Source organism: Gorilla gorilla, chromosome 1, assembly GCF_029281585.2.
Source record: "Gorilla gorilla gorilla isolate KB3781 chromosome 1, NHGRI_mGorGor1-v2.1_pri, whole genome shotgun sequence".
NCBI lineage: Eukaryota > Metazoa > Chordata > Mammalia > Primates > Hominidae > Gorilla > Gorilla gorilla.
Window position 1 is genome coordinate 230,931,447 of NC_073224.2, and position 23,838 is coordinate 230,955,284.

General features: G+C 48.7%; 1 protein-coding gene and 1 long non-coding RNA gene across 10 annotated transcripts in view; one reads left to right on the forward strand and one right to left on the reverse strand.

Moving 5' to 3' along the window:
- The window catches only part of PIK3CD (phosphatidylinositol-4,5-bisphosphate 3-kinase catalytic subunit delta), a 77,027-nt gene that overhangs the window by 41,377 nt on the left and 11,812 nt on the right, over positions 1-23,838 (reverse strand). The gene's annotated exons all lie outside the window — the stretch shown is intronic.
- On the forward strand, positions 51-7,874 carry LOC109023466 (uncharacterized). Its single transcript, XR_002002855.4, has 2 exons — positions 51-290; positions 6,463-7,874. It is a non-coding gene; the product is annotated as an uncharacterized lncRNA (long non-coding RNA).

The following is a 23,838-nucleotide window of genomic DNA, read 5'->3' on the forward strand; positions in this document are numbered from 1 at the left end:
CCGGGCCGGGGGCTGGAGACCGCCCCCGGCCCCGCCCCCACGCCCTCCCATCTCTCCCTCCTTCCTGCCGTCCCCCGCCTGAGGGAGGGGAGCGGTGCAGCAGACACCCGAGGGCAGCTGGGACCCCCTGACTCAGCCGACGGGTGAGTCAGGCCCCCTGCAGGCCACACCGGACCGCCCCAGGGCGGGGATTTCCCCAAGATGAGAAATCAGCCACCGGAAGTCACGCCGGACCTTGGACGGGCAGACAGAGGCTGGGAGGAGTTCTGGGTGCAGAGCCCCCCAACCTGGTAAGTACAATGATCCCGGGGCTACGACACCAACGAGATTTTCCAAAGGGCAGACGAGCTTCAGCGGTTCCTCCACCCCCATTCCCCACGTGTGGGAGCCCTCCGCCCTAGCGGCCCCGTCCTGCAATCGTCCCCCTGCGCGAAGACTTCCGTTTATCTCCAACATGGATGGAGGGAAAGTCAAGCTCAAACACAAGGTCCCCATCAGCAATGGAACCCAATGATCCGCTCGGGGTTCAAATTGGGGGTGTCAGGGACGGGTGTCTCTGGAGCCCAGAGAAAAATCCAAGATTCTTTGAAATGGCAAAAGCCCCCAAAAGTGACTTTCTTGTATTGCCACGATGAACTGGAACTGCCCTGACAAATTCTAAAAAGATGGAGACCTTAATAAATTGTTTAGAGAAGAATTAAAAGAGTGAATACAGATGCATGGAAAATCTCTAGAACAGTGCCTGGCACTCATATTAAGTATTGGCTCTCACACATGGATAACAGACACAAGGAGACCAAGTGACTTGCCCCAGGTGGCACAACTAGTTAGTGGCAGAGATGGAGGAAAAACCAGTCTCTGATTCTTTGTTCACAGCTCAGGTAACTTCAGTCCTTTCTGAAATTAAGTGAGAGTATAAATAAAGTCATTTAGTGGATAAATGAATTTTACCACTGTTAAATATCAGAGTAGACCTAGCACAGTGGCTCACGCCTGTAGTCCCAGCACTTTGGGAGGCCAGGGCAGGAGGATCACCTGAGCCTAGGAGTTCAAGACCAGCCTGGGCCACATAGTGAGATCCCCGTCTCTATTTTAAAAAGAAAAGAAAAATCAGAGTAAATTAAGGCGGGCACGATGGCTCACGCCTGTAATCTCAGCACTTTGGGAGGCCGAGGTGAGAGGATCATTTAAGGCCAGGAGTTTAAGAACAACCTGGGCAAAACAGCGAGACCTCGTCTCTACTAAAAATAAAAAAAAGTAAAAAAAAAAAAAATAATTAGCCTGGCATGGTGGCATTTGCCTGTAGTCCTAGCTACTTAGGAGGCCGAGGGAGAAGGATTGCTTGGTCCGGAAGTCTGCAGTGAGCTATGATGGAGCCAAGAAATTAGATTCCTGCCCCTCTACTTGCTACTAAAAGGGCCAATCCTCTTGTTAAATCCCAAAACACAAGGCAGGAAACTAAATGAGCCTCTGCTCCCACTCATTGGAGCCCTTGTTCCCTTCAAGGAGCCCTAGAAGATGGAAGAGTATTTGCTGCATCAGTCACTTCTCCCTCTCCTGACACTTTGTGATGTGTGATTTCATCACACTTTTGCTGTGATGAAATCTCAGCTTCTCCCAAATGCTCACCAATATCCTAGCCTCCAACCTGGCTGGAATTCTGCCATTCTCTTTCTAACTCAAATTGGCATTCAGCATTTCTAGGTGTGGTCAGGTAAGACACCACTGCTGAGTGGGGACAAGACCAGGAAGGCTAAAGTCAGAAAAAAATCAGGTGCAAAGCCAGGCACCACTGAGGGCGCCTGTAGTTGCAGCTACTCACAGGCTGAGGCAGGAGGATCGCTTGAGTTTGAGGCTGCAGTGCGCTATTGATAGCACCTGTCAATAGTCACTGCACTTGAGCCTGGACAACACAGTGAGATACTCATCTCTTTAAAAAATTTTTAAGTATAACCGCTGGGCGCAGTGGCTCACACCTGTAATCCCAGCACTTTGGGAGGCTGAGGAGGGCGGATCACCTGAGGTCAGGAGTTCGAGACTGGCCTGGCCAACATGGTGAAACCCCGTCTCTACTAAAAATACAAGAATTAGCCAGGTGTGGTGGTGCATGCCTGTGATCCCAGCTACTCAGAAGGCTGAGGCACGAGATTCGCTTGAACCTGGGAGGCGGAGGTTTCAGTGAGCCCAGATCGAGCCACTGCACTCCAGCCTGGGCAACAGAGCGAGACTCCATCTCAAAAAATAAAAAAAATAAAGTATAACCAAAAAAAAGCAACTAAAGACAACAACCAAAAACAAACAAACAAACAAAAAAACCAGTTACATGTTTGTTTTTAATTCTACTAGAATAAACAGGAGGGCTCCAAAAAAATCCTCAAAGGAGTTTCCATATTTACTCACATATTCCACCCTTGATATTTTTATTCTCAAAGCACAAGAAGGAGGGACCTAATTATAAGAGGCCCCTGCTCTCCTGCCATCCTTACATATTTTCATTTATCTTTGAGACTCTCACCCCTGGGTAACTCAAAAAGTGGCTCATCTGTAGTTAAAAAGCAAAGTTAATTAGCATCTGGCACTTCCTTCTTTCCTTCCTCAATTCTCCAAGCTTAGACTGAAAGTCTGTCTTAATTGAGGCTTCCTGAGTTTGTGACCTGGGGCAGGAGTTGAGGGGTTGGGGATATAAGCAGAGAGAGAAAAAAAAAAAAAGCTTGGGTTTGCATTGCTCATTCTTTTTTCTTTTTTCTTTTTTTTTTTTTGAGACAGGGTCTCGCACTGTGGCCCAGGCTGGAGTGCAGTGGCGCGATCACAGGTGCTTGACCTTGTGGACTCAGGTGATCCTCCCACCGCAGCCTCCCGAGTAGCTGAAGTGTGTGCCACCATGCCCAGCTAATTTTTAATTTTTGTAGCGATGAGGTCTTGAGGTCTTGCTATGTTGTCCAGGCTGGTCTCAAACTCCTAGGCTCAAGGGATCTGCCTGCCTCGGACTCACAAAGTGTTGGGATTACAGATGTGAGCCATCACACCCAACTGCATTGCTCTTTCTTTTTTCTTTTTTTTTTTTTGAGACGGAGTCTCTCTCTGTCGCCCAGGCTGGAGTACAGTGGCGCCATCTCAGCTCACTGCAACCTCGGCCTCTTGGGTTCAAGCGATTCTCCTGTCTCAGCCTCCCAAGTAGCTGGGATTACAGGGGCCTGCCACCATGTCCAGCTAATTTTTGTATTTTCAGTACAGACGGGGTTTCATCATGTTGGCCAGGCTGGTCTCAAACTCCTGACCCCAGGTGATCCACCCTCCTTGGCCTCCCAAAGTGCTGGGATTACAGGCGTGAGCCACTGCGCCCAGCCTGCATTGCTCATTCTTTCAAGTATCAGCCAAAAAGCATGTGTGGCTCGTGGTTGCAGGGACTCCTCCCGTTGAGAGATGGCCTCTGTGTCCCCTCCTCTTAAATCTGAGTGGGCTTGTGACTGCCAAGAGAGTATGGCAGCAGAGATGCTAAGTGACTTGAGAGGTGAGGCCATGAGAAGCCATGCCGCTTCCTCCTTGGTTAGAATGCTGGCTCTTGGAATTCTGAGCATTAAGTTAGAGGTCTGACTACCCTGACACTGCCATGCAGTGACACAGCCCAAGCAAGCCAGAAGGAGAAACCATGTGAAGGCACTCAAGTTGACAGTCCCACCTGAGCCCAACCTTCATCATCCCACCCAGGTACCAGACATGAGTGATGAAACTTCCAGATGATTCCAGACCCCACCTGTTCAAGTTGTTACCAACCCCTTGAGAGTCTTCCCAGCTGACTCCAGATATCATGGGAGCAGAGCCAGGCCGTCCTGCTGAGCTCTGTCAGAATTCCTGGCCCCTGGGACCGTGAGCATCACAGTGTTGCTTTATACCGCTGAGCTTGGGATAGGCTGTTATGTAGCAAGAGATCCCTAGAACTCTGAAGATCTCATAAAATCCTCAAAACAACCCCACTAAATAGTTACAATAGTCATCTTCATGAGGAAACTGACACCGAAGCCGTGCAGGAAGTGACAGAGCAGGAATCAGAACCCACCTGGAACCACCACCTAAAACTGCTTCTAACACCAAGTTGTCCCACTGCTATAAGGCACAAGGCTCGTTTTTTTTGTTGTTGTTGTTGTTGTTATTTTTTTTTTTTTGAGACAGAGTCTCGCTCTGTCGCCCAGGCTGGAGTGCAGTGGCGTGATCTCGGCTCACTCCAAGCTCCGCCTCCCCAGTTCATACCATTCTCCTGCCTCAGCCTCCCGAGTAGCTGGGACTACAGGTGCCCGCCACCACGCCTGGCTAATTTTTTGTATTTTTAGTAGAGATGGGTTTTCACCATGTTAGCCAGGATGGTCTCAATCTCCTGACCTCGTGATCCGCCCGCCTCTGCCTCCCAAAGTGCTGGGATTACAGGCGTGAGCCACCACGCCCAGCCTGTTTTGGTTTTTTGGTTTTTTTTTTTGAGACAATGTCTCCCTTTGTCACCCAGGCTGGAGTGCAGTGGTGCCATCTTAGCGAGACCCAGCCAAAAAAAAAAAAAAAAAAAACAGGTCCAGGGCCCAATCCCAGTGGGGAAAGCGTTTGACACGTCCCACCATGGCGCTGGGTCACCCCTATGATGGGTTACACCATCTAACAGAAGTCAGCAGAGACATCTCCTTTCCTGATTGGCCCATGAGTGTCCCTGAGGGACAGGGTCAGTTCCCACTAAAATGGACATCCATTGTTACACATTTAAAACCCCAGTGGTGGCTCATGACTGTAATCACAGCACTTTGAGAGGCCAAGGAGGGTGGATCACCTGAGGTCAGGAGTTTGAGACCAGCCTGGCCAACATGGTGAAACCCTGTCTCTACTAAAAACACAAAAATTAGCCGGGTGTGGTGGTGTGCACCTGTAATCCCAGCTACTCGGGAAGCTGAGGCAGGAAAATCGCTTGAACCCAGGAGGCGGAGATGGCAGTGAGCTGAGATTGTGCCACTGCACTCCAGCCTGGACAACAGAGTGAGACAGCGAGACTCCGTCTCGAAATAAATAAATAAATACCCAGGCCAGACGTGGTGGCTGACGCCTGTAATCCCAGCGCTTTGGGAGGCTGAGGTGGGCAGATCACCTGAGGTCAGAAGTTCGAGACCAGCCTGGCCAACATGGTTAAATTTCGTCTCTCCTAAAAATACCAAAAATTAGCCAAGCGTAGTGGCATGCCTGTAATCCCAGCTACTCAGGAGGCTGAGACAGGAGAACCCCGGAAGCGGAGGTTGTGGTGAGCTGAGATGGCGCCACTGCACTCCAGCCTGGGCAACAAGAGTGAAACTCTGTCTCAAATAATACTAATAATGAAATAAAAAATAAAAACGCAGCCTTGGCTAGGTGTGGTGGCTCATGTCTGTAATCCTAGCACTTTGGTAGGCCAAGGCAGGCAGATCGCTTGAGCTCAGGAGTTGGAGACCAGCCTGGCCAACGTGGCAAAACCCTATTTCTACAAAAAATACAAAAATTAGCCAGGCGTGGTGGTAGTCCCAGCTACTCAGGAGGCTGAGGCAACAAGATCACTTGAACTCAGGAGGTTGAAGCTGCAGTTGGGAAAAGCTGAGATTTCATCACAGAGAACTCATAGCTGGTCCAAAGCTAAGTCCTGGGCAGACTGAAATCCCTTCCAGAACAAGCTGGCTCATTCTCCAAAGCTAAGTCCCGGGCAGACTGCAGTCCCTTCCAGAACAAGCTGGATCACTCTCCATATGAAACTACATTCAGTTACTTCCGTCCTGAGATTCACACCGTTGTGTAGCCCCCACCCACATTCACAGTCAATGTGATCTAAAGAATATGGCTCAGTGATGGGATAGCACCTTCAACATTAGATTATAAAAGAATCCGGGCCAGGTGCGGTAGCTCATGCCTGTAATCCCAGCACTTTTGGAGCCCGAGGCGAGGCGAGCAGATTGCCTGAGGTCAGGAGTTCAAGCCAGCCTGGCTAACATGGTGAAACCATCTCTACTAAAAATACAAAAAATAGTGGCGCACGCCTGTAGTCCCAGCTACTCGGGAGGCTGAGGCAGGAGAATCGCTTGAACCCGGGAAGGGGAGGTTGCAGTGAGCCGAGATTGCGCCACTGCACTCCAGCCTGGGTGACAGAGTGAGACTCCGTCTCAAAAAAAAAAAAAAAAAAAAAAAAAAGCAGCAGCAGCAGCCAGGCATGGTGATGCGTACCTGTAGTCCCAGCTGCTTGAGAGGCTGAGGCTGGAGGGTTGCTTGAGCCCAGGAGCTGGAGGCTGCAGTGAGCTATGATTGTGCCACTGCACCTCAGCCTGGGCAACAGAGACCCTATCTCTAAAATTAATTAATTAATGAAAAAATTAGGTTATGAAACATCACTGGGGCTTCAGTCTTGGGCTTATGCACCCCCTCCCCTCCCCTCCCCTCTTCTCTCTCTCTCTCTCTCTCTCTCTCCAGTGCTCTCATCTCTTGCTCTGGGGTAAGCCAGTGGCCATGCTATAAGGACACTCAAGCCACCCTATGAAGAAGCCCACATGAAGAGGAACTGAGATATCTGGCCAACAGCCAGCCAGTCACTGAGCCTGCCAACCACGCTGTGGCAGGTACCTCCAGCCCCAGACACCTGCAGCCTCCACTGAAAGCTCAACGGCAGCCTCATGAGACCCTGGACCAGAACCACCCAACGAAGCGGCTCCTGAATTCCTGATTGACAGAAACTACGGGATCATAAATGCTTGCTGTTCAGTCTGCCAAATGTTGGCGTGATTTGTTAAACAGCAATCAGTAACTAATACGCAACCCATGGCTGCCACGTTCCTGCTGTGGGGCCAGCACTATTCCATGCTTAGAGGCTCCATCAATACCTGTGATGGACTAAATGGTCAGTACAAACAACAGCTCCTCTGTAATGGTATGAGGCAGACAGGTTTCTAAAGGCAATATGCTAAGGTGCAAACTCAACTCCAAAAGACCACATAGTGTATCATCCCATTTATATGAAATGTCCAGAACAGGCAAATCCATAGAGACAGAAAGCAGATTAGTGGTTGCCAGAGGCTGAGAGATGGAAGAAAAGTAGAGAGTAACTGCTAATGGTGTGAAATCTCTTTTTGGAGTGATGAAAATGTTTTAATTTTTTTTTTTTTTTGATAGAGACAGGGTCTCACTATATTGCCCAGGCTGGTCTTGAACTTCTAGGCTTAAGTGAGTTCAGCCTCAGCCTCCCAAAGTGCTTGGATTACAGACATGAGCCACCATGCACAGCTTAAAATTTATGATGCTGATGGTTGCATAACTGTGAATATACTAAAAAACACTGAGGCGGGGTTTGGTGACTGACACCTGTAATCCTAGCACTTTGGGAGGCCGAGGTGGGAGGATCACTTAACACCAGGAGTTTGAAACCAGCCTAGGCAACATAGCAAGACTCCATCTCTACAAAAAATTTAAAAATAAAAATAAAAACCATTAGGCCAGGCATGATGGCTCATGCCTGTAATCCTAGCACTTTGGGAGGCCAATGCAGGTGGATCACCTGAGGTTAAGAGTTCGAGACCAGGCTGGCCAACATGGTGAAACCCCATCTCTACTAAAAATACATAAAGTAGCCCGGCGTGGTGGTGGGCGCCTGTAATCCCAGCTACTCGGGAGGCTGAAACAGAAGGATCACTTGAACCCGGGAGGCAGACGTTGCAATGAGCCAAGATCACGCCACTGCACTTCAGCCTGTGTGACAAGAGTGAAACTCCATCTCAAAAATAAAAAGGAAAACAATAACAACAACAGCAACAAAAAACCATTGCATTGTGCACATTAAATGAATTGTATGGTATGTGAATTCTAGCTCAATAAAGCTTCTTATGCTAAAACATGACAAGGAAGAAGAGGAGGAGGAGAAGAGGCAAAGTCACTGGTGCCCAAGGAATGGCACCAGGAGTGGTCTCCAGGAAGGCTGGCCACCTGCAGGGCTGGGAGAGCTCTGTGATGCTGACATCAGGGGCCTTCCTCATGCCTGGGAAACAGAACATGGGCTAAGGGCGGCTAACCAAGGCCTGGGAGAATATTGAGAGGTAAACAGGCGATGTGGGTGTGGGGCGCTCAGCCTACTTGGCCAAAGGGTGAGTTCTTGCTAATTTCACAGGGAGAGCCTGACTGGTCTCAAGCACCTGAGGCCCAGCATGAGAAGTCAACATCCCTGGCTTCCCATCCTCTATAGAAGTTTCCCCCAGACCAGGCGCGGTGGTGGCTCACGCCTGTAATCCCAGCACTTTGGCAGGCCAAGGTGGGCGGATCACCTGAAGTCAGGAGTTCGAGACCAGCCTGGCCAACACGGTGAAACCCTGTCTCTACTAAAAATACAAAAATTAGCCAGGCGTGGTGGCGCGTGCCTGTAATCCCAGCTACTCAGGAGGCTGAGGCAGGAGAATCACTTGAACCTGGGAGGTGGAGGTTGCAGTGAGCCAAGATCGTGCCATTGCACTCCAGCCTGGGCGACAGAGCAAGACTCCATCTCAAAAAGAAAAAAAAAAAAAAAAAGAAGTTTCTCCTGACTACCCGGAAAGAAGGTTCACACACCCAGCTCTCGCAGGCATGCTTCCCCACGTGCCTAAGCCAAGGCCCTTCCCACAAAAGGGGCCTTACACATGCCCCAAAGGATGGTCCTCTTCCAGAAATGAGCCGATGCTACCTACAGTGGAGAGTCACCCAATGATGTGGGAAAGTCGATCCTTGCTGAAAGCCCCAAAAAGGGGCTGTAAATTTAGGACAAAGGATTTAAATGGCAGGGGCAAACTTGTGCAATGTCTTCTTTAAGAGGTGGTCAAGAAAGAAAATAGAAACAGGTTCAAGACAGACTTTGAATAGGTTGCTGGCAAGTGTCTCTTACAGAGGTGTCACAGGGTCACAATGATTTGCCCCTTTGAGGTTGGTTTCAGAGTCAGAATCTCATACGACAGAGAAGCTAGAGGCTGGACCTAAACAGTCCTTCCCTGCACACCAACAGAGTCTATGGATGAAAGAGCCTTTTTCTGGAGACAGTCCATGCTTTTCTGCAGGTTTTCAAAGGGATTTAAAATCTGAGACAGGTTAGGAACCACTGGGTGACATGGTTCTGGGGTAGGTGGAAGATGGAGTTTTTTTCTTTTTCTTTTTTGGAGACAGGGTCTGGCTCTGTCACCCAGACTGGAGTCCAATGCCATAATAGGCTCATGGCAGCCTCAACCTCCCGGACTCAAGCAATCCTCCCGCCTCAGCCTCTCGAGCAGCTGGGACTAGAGGTGTGTGCCACCATGCCTGGGTAGTTTTTGTGTTGCTGTTTTTTGTAGACACAAGGTTTCCCTATATGGCCCAGGTTGGTCTCAACTGATCCTCTTGCCTTGGCCTCCCAAAGTACTAGGACTACAGGTAAGAGCCACAGTGCCCGGCCAGATTTTTGTTTTTTTTTGTTTTTTTTGTTTTTGTTTTTTTGAGATGGAGTTTCGCTCTTGTTGCACAGGCTAGACTGCAATGGCGCGATCTCGGCTCACTGCAACCTCCGCCTCCCGGGCTCAAGTGATTCTCCTGCCTCAGCCTCCCAAGCAGCTGGGATTACAGGCAGGCGCAACCACACCTAGCTAATTTAGTATTTTTAGTACAGACGGGGTTTCACCATGGGCTGGTCTCGAACTCCTGACCTCAGGTGATCTGCCTGCCTTGGATCTCTCAAAGTGCTGGGATTACAGGCGTGAGCCACCACGCCCGGCCCAGATTCTTTTTTTTCTTACTCTGGCAAATCTATATTTTATAAACTTTTAATAACTAACTTGTGTTGATTCCATGTAATTAAAAACGTACGGTATGCATGAATAAACACATTTATAAAACATACGGCATATATATTTAAAACATCCGCATGCACAATCTGGAAGATCACGGCCTATAATTCCCTGATGCAGGCTCTGCTGTAATTTTTTTTTTTTTTTTTTTTTAAGACAGGGTCTCACTTTTTCACTCAGGCTGGAATGCAGGGGCACGATCTTGGCTCAATGCAGCCTTGACCACCCTGGTTCAAGCGATCCTCCTGCCTCATCCCCTCAAGTAGCTAGGGCTGCATACATACACCACCACACCTGGCTAATTTTTGTATTTTAGTAGAGACGGGGTTTCACCATGTTGGCCAGGCTGGTCTTGAACTCCTGACCTCAAGTGATCTGCCTGCCTCAGCCTCCCAAAGTGCTGGGATTACAGGCGTGAGCCACCGCACCTGGTCTGCTGCTGCAATCTTAAGATGGCCACATAATATCTCTTAAAACTACAAATTCCACTTCCCTTCTTCTGTCCTGACCTCAACTTAATCACAAACAAACAACCTTCCTCCCAAAACACACACACACTCATGGCAGTCCCCCCGTCAAGTGTCAGCTATGTGGTAGTTTGCGCCATTCTCCTGGGGTGAGATCTGCAGCTGGCTACCTGCCCAGGCACTCGGCACTCAGGCCCTCCTTCCCTACCCAGCTGTCGGCTTAGGGGTCCTCCTCCACCTATCCTCGTGAGATCTGCAGACAACCCTGTAAGCTCTGAACCAAAGAGGAAGAAATCCTGGGGACGACATAGAGGGCTCTGGACACCTCATCCCACCAGTCATTGTCCTGGTCACACTCTCTCCTTGGCAGGGGGCCCGTGACACTGCTTCCATTCTCAGAGCAGGTCTCTGGGCCACTCCTGCCCCTGGAGCCTCTGGGATCGGTTCAGACTCTGTCCCATAGCACAGCCTCTTCATCTTTCAACAGGCTCATCTTCAAGGCTACAGCGGCCAGCCCCCATGACTAGGCACCTGATGTCCATTTTCTCATTAAACATCACGACAAGCCCCGAAGGCAGGCATTCAGTTTTATGAATGAGGAAAGTGGGACTCAAGGAGGTGACGGGGAAGGAAGTGGGTTTGGGTTTATTCTGGAGCCTGCTCTTTACCACCGTACCACTGCCTCTCCCAGGCCAGTGCACTGGAGCCAGATGGTATCAACTGCCAGCTCAAGGACACCTAGGTCAACTTCCCAAAAGAGGCCTAGGGGTTGGGCAAGGAGGCCATTGAGATTGTAGAGGCCAGGCCTTGCTTGCCCCTGGCACTGGGGAGAATGGGCACCACCCCAGGCCAACTGGGGAAGGGCCAGGCACCAGAGCTGCGTCCTTCTGCCCACTCTTGCTGTAGAGGATCAGAGTCCAAGACGCCAACTCCATCAGACACAAGGACCTTCAAGAGCAAGGAACTAGGCTGGGCACGGTGGCTTACGCACTATGGGGGGCTGAGGCGGGAGGATCACTTGAGCCCAGGAGTTTGAGACCAGCCTGGGCAACTTAGCAAGACCCCATATCTACAAAAAATCTAAAAATGAGCTTGGTGTGGCTGGGTGTGGTGGCTCACACCTCTAATCCCAGCACTTTGGGATGCCGAGGCAGGTGGATCACGAGGTCAGGAGTTCGGGACCAGCCTGGCCAACATGGTGAAACCCCGTGTATACTAAAAATACAAAAATTAGCTGGGCATGGTGGTGGGCATCTGCAATCCCAGCTATTCGGGAGGCTGAGGCAGGAGAATCGCTTGAACCCGGGAGGTAGAGGTTGCAGTGGGCTGAGACTGCGCCATTGCACTCCAGCCTGGGGGACAAGAGCAAGACTTCGTCTCAAAAAAAAAAAAATTAGCTTGGTGTGGTGGTGCACACAGTAGTCCTAACTGCTCAGGAGGCTGAGGCAGGAGGATTGCTTGAGCCCAAGAGGTTGAGGTTGCAGTAAACTATGATCGCACCACTGCACTCCAGCCTGGGTGACACAGCGAGACCCTGTCTCTAAAAAAAGGAAAAAACAACACAAAAACAAACGAGGAACTCTGCCTGGAAGTCCAACTAAGTCCTGGGAAGGTGGGGATGGGGGGTGGGGGTGAGGGGACAAGTGAAAAAGAGCCAGGAAGCCCCTCCTGCATAGCCGCCTGACGCCCAGAGGCCTCCTGAGTTATTCTCCCTGGGATCTGGACTCCCCTCCCCCAACCCAGCACTTCTTCCTGGGAACAAGCCCGTGTTTGGAGGCAGCATGGTGCAGGGTTAGGAGCAGCCTCTGCCACTTTCTGGCTAAGACTTAGGTAAGTTACTTCCCCTTTCTGTGCCTCAGTTTCCCCATCTGTAAAGTGGGAATCACAGTAGTACTTACCAAACAGGGTTGTCATAAGGCTAATTAGCTTAGTATTTCTTTCTTTCTTTCTTTCTCTCTCTCTTTTTTTTTTTTTTACATCGCCCAGGCTAGAGTGCAGTGCAATCTCGGCTCGCTGCAACCTCTGCCTCCCAGGCTCAAGCAGCGATCCTCCCTCTGGATTAGCTGGGACTACAGGTGTGCATCATCATGCCTGGCTAATTTTTGTATTTTTTTGTAGAGATGGGGTTTTGCCATGTTGCCCAGGCTAGTCTCAAACTCCTGAGTTCAAGCGATCTGCCCACCTCAGCCTTCCAAAGTGCTGGGATTACATTACAAACATGAACCACGGTGTCCGGCTAGCTTAGTATTTTCCTTTTCTTTCTTTTCTTTTTCTTTTTTTTTTTTTTTTTTTTTTTTTGAGACAGAGTCTCGCTCTCTTGCCCAGGCTGGAGTGGTGCAGTGGCATGATCTTAGCTCACTGCAGCCTCCGCCTCTCCGGTTCAAGCAATTCTCCTGTCTCAGCCTCCCGAGTAGCTGGGATTACAGACACCCACCACCACACCCGGCTAATTTTTGTATTTTTAGTAGAGACAAGGTTTCACCATATTGGTCAGACTGGTCTTGACCAGTCTAGAACTCCTGACCTCAGGTGATCTACCCGCCTTGGCCTCCCAAAGTGCTGGGATTACAGGCATGAGCCACCGTGCCCGGCCAAGCTTCGTATTTTCAAAGTGCCCAGTACACTGCCTGGCACAGGGTACATATTACAAAAGTGTTTGTTGTTATTAGATACAGAAACGGCAAGCTAGGTTAATGAAAATGGCAACTTTCAGCTGGCAAACGGCAAAGCTCCTAAGTACAAATGCTACTGACAGGACCCACGGGAAAAGAAACTTTACCTGATGCCCCCTTTCTGGAGCATGTGCTCATTCTCAGAGTGAGGGCTTCCCCTAGTCCAGGAGGGATTTCTAAGTTGAACCTGCCTCTGGCCCAGGCTCTGTGATCCCTACGACTTACCCTGACTCCTACCTAGCAGAATCAGGGGTGAATGGCGCTCTCCATGCCCTTACCAAACACCCTGGCCAATGGCCTCTACGTGCTGACCACCCCCGGGGTGCCATGGAGTCGAGCCCTCCTTCCTGTCTCTGAATGCCCACAGAGGTCGCCATGCCTGCTCCAATCGGATGGCAGTTGTTTACCTGTGTAATCATATAATGTAATTATTACATAAGAGGGTGCACCCTGGGTGTGAAAGGAGCTGATTCCATGAAGAAAACAAAGCTGAGTGCTTCAGAAACCTAGTAAAAGACAAGTCACCCAATAAAACAAACTTCCTGTAGAATTATGGAATTAGACCAGGCAAGACAACTGTAAAAGCTCAGCAGGAATTATTAAAATGTAGAAGGAAGGCCGGGCGCTGTGGCTCACATCTGCAATTCTGGCACTTCGGGAGGCTGAGCTGGGAGGAATGCTTGAGCCCAGGAGTTCGAGACCAGCCTAGGCAACATAGCCAGACTTCGTCTCTACTAAAAATCAAAAAAATTAGCCAAGGCCAGGCATGGTGGCTCATGCCTGTAATCCCAGCACTTTAGGACGCCAAGGTGGGTGGATCACTTGAAGTCAGGAGTTCGAGATCAACCCAAACAACATAGTGAAAACCAATCTCTGCTAAAGTACAAAAATTAGCCAGATGTGGCGTTGTGCACGACTGTAATCCTAGCTACATGGGAGGCTGAGGCAAGAGGTTTGCTTGAACCAGAGAGGCAGAGGTTGCAGTGAGCCGAGATCACACCATTACACGCCAGCCTGGGCGACAGAGCGAGACTCTGTTTCAAAAAATTAAAAAAATAAAAAAATTAGCCAGGTGTGTGTGATCCCTGCTTACTTAGGAGGCTGAGGCAGGAAGATGGGTTAAGCCCAGGAGGTCAAGGCTGCAGAAAACCGTGATTGAACCACTGCCCTCCAGCCTAGGTGACAGAGCAAGACCCTGTCTCAAAAAAAAAAAAAAAGTAGGATTAAAAAAGTGGATTATACATTGCATGTACGCCTCATACAGAAAGATGAACCTGTGACCTACTCAAACATAAGCCCTTGGCCATCTGAGAGCAGATCAGGGAACCAATGTACACTGACATATTTTAAGTGAAAATGAAATATTTATTGGGAAGGGAGAAAAAACAGTAGCTGGCATCCATAGCAGCTTCTCCAGGTGAGTGCTGCTGGAGAGGTATATAGGATTCTGTGCGGCCAGCCACGGAAAAAAATAAAATAAACTGTTTACATTTGAGGTAATGCATCTTAATAATTCTCTACCTGAACCAAAGTCAGTTACTCAACCAACAAAGCACATTGGATAAAAGTGCTATTAAACTATTCGTTTCTCCACCAGGCACAGTGGCTCACACCTATAATCTCACCACTTTGGGAGGCCGAAGTGGGAAGACTGCTTGAGCCCAGAAGTTGGAGACCAGCCTGGGCAACACAGCAAGACCCCTGTCTCTACAGAAAATGAAAAAAATTAGCTGGGCATGGCAGTGTGCACTTGGGAGCTACTCAGGAGGCTGAGGCGGGAGGATCACTTGAGCTCAGGAGTTCAAGGCTGCAGTGAGCTATGATGGCACCACTGCAGTCCAGCCTAGGAGACAGAGCGAGACCCTGTCTCTAAAAATAAATAAATAAATAATCTCGGCATTTCTCATCCTAATTGTGTCTAATGGTTCATCATCCTCTTTGGTACTAATCCACATTTTTAAAACTGGTTGGAGTCGCTGTGCTGGGAGTAGCGGAAGCCACAGAAAAAACATAAACATCTTCCCAGAGCACCCATTTGACTCTAAAGTTAGGGGAAAATATGCTTTATAGTAAAATAAACATGGATATATCATGGAATCGAATGTAAAATTAACATTAGCATTAAAAATAGAAGTTGAAGCTTCAAAGCGAGGTCGCAGTTGGGGTGGGCGGCTGCAGGTCAAGAGCTGCACATCCCATCTCTTCAGGCTGGAGGGATGGTGGGAAAGTTGGAGAAATACGGCCCATCAGGGTCAAGGTTACTGCCAGCTGCCCGGCCATCTCCTACCCACTCCCCCTGGGAACCCGCAGCACAAGGGCTCCTGGGGTGCTGCCTTGTGAGCCTCACAGGTGACACCAGAATCCACTGCTGTGGCCAAGGTCACCTGAGGGCAGATCGCACTATGAGCTGCCATACCTTCCAGTCCAGGCCCCTTGAGTGGGGCCAGGGGTGGCTCTTGCCACCACCCTGGGAGAGGAAGAAAATGGCCTGCTCAAGATCTCACTTCCAGCAGTATTTGCCTCAGATACCCAAGCTCCTTCCTACCTTGAAAGGCTAGAAAACGCTGACAAGGCCAGATGTAGTGGCTCATGTCTGTAATTCCAGCACTTTGGCGGGCCGAGGCGGGAGGATCTCTTGAGTCCAGGAATTCAAGAGCAGCCTGGGCAACATAGCAAAATGGGATATTTATTGACACATGCTCTGTGCATTCCATCTGAGTCATTCATGGGAAGATCAAATAAGGTAATGGATGAATAAAGCTTACTACACCCTGCAAACCTCAAGAACTCATGACAGGAACACCTGTCATTAAAATCCACTCTGAGCCAGGCTGAGCAGGGCCCACCCATAGTCCCAGCTACTTGAGAGGCTGAGGTGGGAGGATCACTTGTGCTCAGGAGTTCAAGACCAGCCTGGACAGGCCCAGGCCTGGTGGCTCACACCTATAATCCCAGCACTTTGGAAGGCCAAGGTGGGTGGATCTCTTGGGCCCAGGAGTTGGAGACCAGTCTGGGCAACACGGTGAAACCTTGTCTTCCATTGAAATACAAAATCAGCGGGGTGTGATGGCATGAACCTGTACTCTTGGCTACTTGGGAGGCTCCGGTGGGAAGATCGCTTGAGCCCAGGAGATCAAGGATGTAGTGAGATATGATTGCACCACTGCACTCCAGCCTGGGCGACGGAGTGAGACTTTATCTCAAAAAAAAGACCAGCCTGGACAGTAGAGTGAGACTCATTTCTAAATAAATAAATTTTTAGGCCAGACGCGGTAGCTCACACCTGTAATCCCAGCACTTTGGGAGGTTGAGACGGGCAGATCACTTGAGGTAAGAAGTTCGAGACCAGCCTGGCCAACATGGTGAAACCCCATCTCTACCAAAAATACAAAAATTAGCTGGGTGTGGTGGTGGGCGCCTGTGGTCCCAGCTACTCGGGAGGCTGAGGCATGAGAATCGCTTGAACCAGGAAGGTGGAGGCTACAGTGAGCCAAGATCGCACCACTGCACTCCAGCCTCGGTGACAGAGCGAGACTCCATCTCAAAAAAAACCAAAAATAAATTGTTTTTTAACAGTCCACTCCCTACCACAGTGTGGGCCTCAAAGATTCATTCATCCAATGGTAAAAACTGCAACTTTTTGGGTACCCATAACTTGGTCCAGGTGTTTCATTATTTCCAATCTTTATGACATCTCTACGACAATCCAGTCAAAGAGGTACTATCATCCTAATTCTCAGATGAGAACCCAGAAACTTAAATAACTTGTCAAGGTCCCCTACATGTTAAGTGTCAAAGCCAAGATATGAAGCCTGTAATTCTAAAACTCTTGCTTTTAATGCTAATCTGAAGCTAACCTTTTATTCATTTTCAAAACACGGTCCTGCTGGAGAAATGGAGCCATTCACATCTTAGGAAACTATCACATATTAGATGTGCTGCACTCAATTTAAAAATAGACCACACATCATCACCGGTTTCCAAATGACAGCAGATGGGCTGTATTATTCAAATACTCATCACATCACACAATAGGGAAAAAAAGATTCATGACCTGGTCACGGCTCCTGGATGCTTGAAACCATCAGAAACAGAAGTTGTGGTCTGGGAGTACATCTCCTTTCCTTGGCGCTGAATATGAGGAACTTTTTTTTTTTTTTTTTTTTGAGGTGGAATTTCTCTCTTGTCACCCAGGCTGGAGTGCAACATCTGCCTCCCAGGTTCAAGTGATTCTCCTGTCTCAGCCTCCTAATTAGCTGGGATTATAGGCACCCACCACCACGCCCAGCTAATTTTTGTATTTTTAGTAGAGACAGGGTTTCACCATGTTGGCCAGGCTGGTCTCGAACTCCTGATCTCAGGTAATCCACCTGCTTTGGCCTCCCAAAGTGTTGGGATTACAGGCGTGAGCCACGGCGCCTGGCAAGAAACATTGTTAATGGAATCTTTTAGAAGGATGTGTAACGAGAAAGTTGAGGTTTTTGTTTTTCCTCCTAGAAGAAAATTCTCATGAAGTAGTTCATTTGAGACCAAGATCTTGATGTTCTTAACTTCCTCCTCAACAGCAGGTCAGCAGTAAAGAGGAAAATGCAGGCATCAAGCACACCCTGTCTGCGTGACTTTCCTCTCCTCCCTTAAGGCTCCCTGAAGCCCCCTCAAAACGAAAGCCAAGGCCACTCTGAAGGGTTTAAGAGGTCTGGCGCAGGCTCATGCCCGTAATCCCAGTACTTTGGGAGGCCGAGGCAGGAAGATCGCTTGAGCCCAGGAGTTTGAGACCTGAACCAACGTATACTTTTCATGTACTGATTTATGGTTTTACCTACAATTCCTGTCTTCCTAAAATGCATAAAACCAAACTGTAACCCAATCGTCTTGGGCACACTTTCTCAGGACCTCTTGAGACTGTTTCTTGGGCCATGGTCACTCATGTTGACTCAGAATAAGCCTGGGCAACAAAAGGAGACCTCCATCTCTACAAAAAGCTACAAAAATTACCCGGGTGTGGTGGCATATGCCTGTTGTCCCAACTACTAGGTGGGCGGATCACTTGAACCCAGGAGACTGAGGCTGCAATGAGCTATGATAGCTCCACTGCACTGCACCCTGGGTGACAGAGCAAGACCCTGTCTCAAAAAAAGTTAATTAGAAATAAAAATAATTAAAAGGTTTCAAGAGCAGGCATTATGGGCAGCAACCCAAGCTGGAGTCAAAGCCCCAGATTCTGTCCCCTGAAATACCTGAGGAATCCACCTGGCTGCCTCAGTTTCCCAAACAGCATATAGGGTCATCTGGATGTGAGCAGCAGAACAGTCACCAAGACAAATTCTGGACTTGAATGAAACCATTAGTGAGTCCTTAGCCCCCATTTCCATGCTACAGAGGCTGCAGGACCACAGCAGACTCAGAGTCCTGGAGACACAGCCCCGTCAGCCCCTACTCATCTGCTCAGGGAGCTAAGACCACATGGGATAGGTTCACCGGCTTGCTCAGGGAGGCTCACACCCAGATCCAATCAGCCAGCCAAGGACACAGTCTATTTGGACAGAAAGAGGTTGTCAGCTCCCCTTCTGGGACGATCTACCTCTAAGGCAGAAAAATCAATCTGCTACAGATTAAAACAAAATCAATCTTGAGGGAGAACAGAGACTTGTTAATTTATATTAATATATAATAAGAATGAGGGGAAGCATGGGAGAGGGTGAGGGATAAGAGACTACACACTGGGTACAGTGTACACTGCTTGGGTGACAGGTGCATCAGAATCTCAGAAATCACCACTGAAGAACTTACTCGTATAACTAAAAACCATCTGTACCCCAAAAACTATTGAAATAAAAATAAAAATAAAGTATTTGCCAAACCAAAAAAAAAAAAAAAAAGAATAAGAACAGCTAATATTTACAGAGCATCAACTATGTGGAAGGTGATGTTCATTATCTATTTACCTTATTTAACCCTTCAGACAAACCTAGGAATGGGTCCATTAAGGTTCATTTTACAGACAAGGAAATAGAGGATCAGAGAAGTTAAGTAGGCACCTCAAAGTCACACAGCTCGGAAGTGGAAGAGCTACGGTTTGAATCTGAATCTGTCCAGCACTAGAGTTCATGGGTTTAACTACTGCATTACTGAATTTCAAGATGAATCCAACTCCCGGAGAGTTGGTTCACTGGACAACTAAGGAAGTGCAGTCCTCATGCTATACATCCAGCCTGTAAAGAGAAAGAAAGCTATTTAAACTCACTGGCAATAAAAGAACTAGGTTTTACACCAGGCGTGGTGGCTCACTCCTGTAATCCCAGCACTTTGGGAGGCGAAGGCGGGAAGATCACTTGAGCCCAGGAGTTCCAGACCATCATGGGCAACATGGCGAAACCCTGTCTTTACTAAAAAAAAAAAAAAAATACAAAAATTAGCCAGGCATGGTGGCAGCACCTGTAGTCCCAGCTACTTGGGAGGCTAAGGTGGGAGGATCACTTGAGCCCAGGAGGTCGAGGCTGCAATAAGCTGTGATTGCTCCAGTGCACTCCAGTGTGGGTGACAGAGTGAGACCCTATCTCAAAAAAAAAAAAAGAAAAAGAAAAGAAAGATATGTTTTAAATAATTACCTCTGAGCCTATTAACAAAACATTATTTCGGCCGGGTGCGGTGGCTCACGCCTGTAATCCCAGCACTTTCGGAGGCCGAGGCGGGTGGATCACGAGTTCAGGAGATGGAGACTATCCTGGCTAACACGGTGAAACCCAATCTCTACTAAAAATACAAAAAATTAGCCGGGCGTGGTGGCAGGAGCCTGTGGTCCCAGCTACTTGGGAGGCTGAGGCAGGAGAATCACTTGAACCCGGGAGGCGGAGCTTGCGGTGAGCCGAGATTGTGTCACTGCACTCCAGCCTGGGCCACAGAGTGAGCCTCCGTCTCAAAAAAAAAAAAAAAAATTCTTTCAATATTATTCAATGCTGGCAAGGATGTTATGAAACTATTATATGTCACTGGGATAAATTGGTCCCCCAGGCTGGAGTTCAATGGTGTGATCATCACCCTTGGCAACCTTGAATTCCTGGGCTGAAGCAATCCTCTCGCCTCAGCCTCCCAAGTAGCTGGGATTACAGGTGCATGCCACTGTGCCCAGCTAATTTTTAAAAACAATTTTTGGCTGGGCGCAGTGGCTCATGCCTGTAATCCTAGCACTTTGGGAGGCAGAGGCGGGCAGATTGCCTGAGCTCAGGAGTTCGAGACCAGCTTGGAAAACATGGTGAAACCCCATATCTACTAAAATACAAAAAATTAGCCGGGCATGGCGGTGTAGACCTGTAGTCCCAGCTACAGGAGGCTGAGGCAGGAGAATCACTTGAACTCAGGAGGCAGAGGTTGCAGTGAGCCGAGATCATGCCACTGCACTCCAGCCTGGGCAACAGAGCGAGACTCCATCTCTGAAAAAAAAAAAAAAATAGCAGGCATGGTGGTGCAAGCCTGTAATCCCAGCTACTGCGGAGGCTGAGGCAGAATTGCCTGAATCCGGGAGGCAGAGGTTGCAGTAAGCCAAGGTCGCACCACTGCACTCCAGCTTGGGCGACAGAGCGAGACTCTGCCTCAAAAAATAAATAAGTAAATAAAAATTAAAAAAGAATTTTGTAGAGATGGGGGGGAGGGTCTCACTATGTTGCCCAGGCTGGTCTCGAATTCAGGTGTGAGCCACTACACCTGACCTCAAGCATTTATTTCTACTGATTTCAAGACAAAGCTTAACTCTTTCAACGAGTTGCCAATCAGAAAATCTTTGAACATGGCCAGGCATGGTGGCTCATACCTGTAATCCCAGCACTTGGGAGGCCAGGGCAGGTGGTTCACTTGAGCTCAGGAGTTCAAGACCAGCCTGGCCAACATAGTAAAACCCTGTCTCTACAAAAATACAAAAATTAGCCTGGTGGGTGCCTGTAATCCCAGCCACTCAAGAGGCTGAGGCAGGAGAATCACTTGAACCCCGGGGGCAGAGGTTGCAGTGAGCCGAGATTGCACCACTGTACTCCAGCCTCGGTGACAGAGTGAGACTCCACCTCAAAAAAAAAAAAAAAAAAAAAAAGACCGGGCGCGGTGGCTCATGCCTGTAATCCTAGCACTTTGGGAGGCTGAGGTGGGTGGATCACCTGAGGTCAGGAGTTCGAGACCAGCCTGGCCAACATGGTGAAACCCCATCTCTGCTAAAAATACAAAAAATTAGCAGGGTATGATGGCGGGCGCCTGTAATCCCAGCTACTCTGGAGGCTGAGGCAGGAGAATCGCTTGAAGCCAGGAGAAGGAGGTTGCAGTGAGCCAAGATTGTGCCATTGCACTCCAGCCTGGGCAAAAGAGCAAAACTCTGCCTCAAAAAACAAAAACAAAAACAAAAATTAGCTGGGCATGGTGGTGGGCAGCTGTAGTCCCAGCTACTTGGGAGGCTGAGGCAGAAGAATAGCTTGAACCCAGGAGGCGGAGGTCACAGTGAGTGGAGATCGCACCACTGCACTCCAGCCTGGGTGACAGAGTGAGACTCCGTCTTGGGGGAAAAAAAAAAAGAATGAAAGGGTTTATAGGATGATGAAAGCTGAAATGTTTCAACAGAAAGAAGTCTCCTTTACCTAAATATTTTATGAATGGATATTATATCTGGCTGCGGAATATTTCCCCTGCCTACTATTGGAAACCAGGAAGCGTGTAAATCCCCTCCTCAAGCAGTATTAATTGGACATGTCAATGTCCACACCAAGCCCACACAGTGTAGAATAGAAGCTGCAGTGCCGGCATGCACTGGCATGAGTGAATTCTGTTCCACAGCCCTGTGCGGAATGTAAACCAGAGCTACGGCAAGAGCTTGTGGGCGCACCCCATCTCTACTAAAATACAAAAAATTAGCCGGGCATGGCGGCGTGCGCCTGTAGTAGGGGAGGGTGAACTGGCACCCAAATCTCCCAGAGATGAGGTAACTACTGGGACTTTGGAGTAGAGCATTTCCTCTTGAGAGGCATTTACTACCTTGCCATGGGACATTCACCAAAGCTACCCCTATGACGGATATGACTGAAGAACATGAAATTACTTTTTCAGGTTTTTTTTTTTTTTTTGACAGGCTGTCACTCTGTTACCCAGGCTGAAATGCATTAGTGCGATCACGGCTCACTGCAGCCTTGACCTCCAGGGCTCAGGCAATCCTCCTGCCTCAGCCTCCCAAGTAGCTGGAATCACAGGCGCACACCACCACACCCAGCTAATTGTTTTTATTTTTTGTAGGACAGGGTCTCCCTTATGTTGCCTAGGCTGGTCTCAAACTCCTGGGCTCTAGCAATCTTCCCATCTTGGCCTCCCAATGTGCTAGGATCACAGGTGTGAGCCACTGCACCCAGCTAGGACATAAAATAATCTTAAGACTGAAATACCCAGGACATCTCAGGTGGTGTCAAGGAAACACTCTAACAGGGATGACAATGCCCAGAAGAGTTCCCTAATAAAACAGAAATCATTTATACACGATGGCATTACCTGGGGAAGGCAAGGAGGAGATACTCACATGAGCAGGGATCCTCTTTTCCCCTAGGACTGACTCTGGCACTATGATGAGCAGCTGGATGCTGTAGTGCCCAACAAACAGCTCTCCCTGACCAAACGAGAGCTGCTGGGGTGGTGGCTAGCAGTTCCAAGGTGAACAATGCCTCGTTTGCAAAGATGCCAATCTGATCAAAGATGGTAAAAACAAATCAGCTCTAAGGGCCGAATTGCATGCTGTTTTCCCAGCAGTGATGGGAGAATTGAACAGTGGTAAAACCCCCTGTATCTGTGCAGGGCTTTTGGTGCCAGTTCACCCTCCCCTTGTGGGCGGTGGTCAACAGCCTGGCCATACATTTAGACAGGAAGGCAATGCAAACCTGACCTATTAAACAGATATTTCTTTGGGACACAGCCTTATAGAAAATGAGGGTAGGCTGGGTGCAGTGGTTCACGCCTGTAATCCCAGTACTTTGGGAGGCCAAGGCAGGTGGATCACCTGAGGCCAGGAGTTCGAGACCAGCCTGGGCAACATGGTGAAACCCTGTCTCTACTAAAAATACACAAATTAGCCGAGCATGGTGATGCCTGCCTGTAGTTCCAGCTACTTGGGAGGCTGAGGCAGGAGAATCACTTGAACCCGGGAGGTGGAGGTTGCAGTGAGCTGAGATATGCCACTGCGCTCCAGCCTGGGTGACAGAGTGAGACTCCGTCTCAAAAAAAAAAAAAAAAAAGAAAGAAAAAGAAAAAGAAAGAAAGAAAACGAGGGGTGCATTGAAGTCGGACCTCTTCATCAATGATAGACTGGATTAAGAAAATGTGGCACATATACACCATGGAATACTATGCAGCCATAAAAAAGGATGAGTTCATGTCCTCTGTAGGGACATGGATGAAGCTGGAAACCATCATTCTCAGCAAACTATCGCAAGGACAAAAAACCAAACACCGCATGTTCTCACTCATAGGTGGGAATTGAACAATGAGAACACTTGGACACAGGAAAGGGAACATCACACACCAGGGCCTGTTTTGGGATGGGGGGAGTGGGGAGGGAGACCATTAGGAGATATACCTAACGTAAATAACGAGTTAATGGGTGCAGCACACCAACATGGCACATGTATACATATGTAACAAACCTGCACGTTGTGCACATGTACCCTAGAACTTAAAGTATAATAAAAAAAATTTTAAAAATAAAAATAAAAAAATAAAGTAAATAAAGTCAGACCTCTTAATGCGCACCAGAAGAGCCTTCTAGGTTTGGAAGGTGACAGGAATCGACGGGTAGATATCAACAGGTAGATATCCCACATGCTCCCTTGAGGTGGCCACCTGCGTCCATGAAATGAGGGGATACGG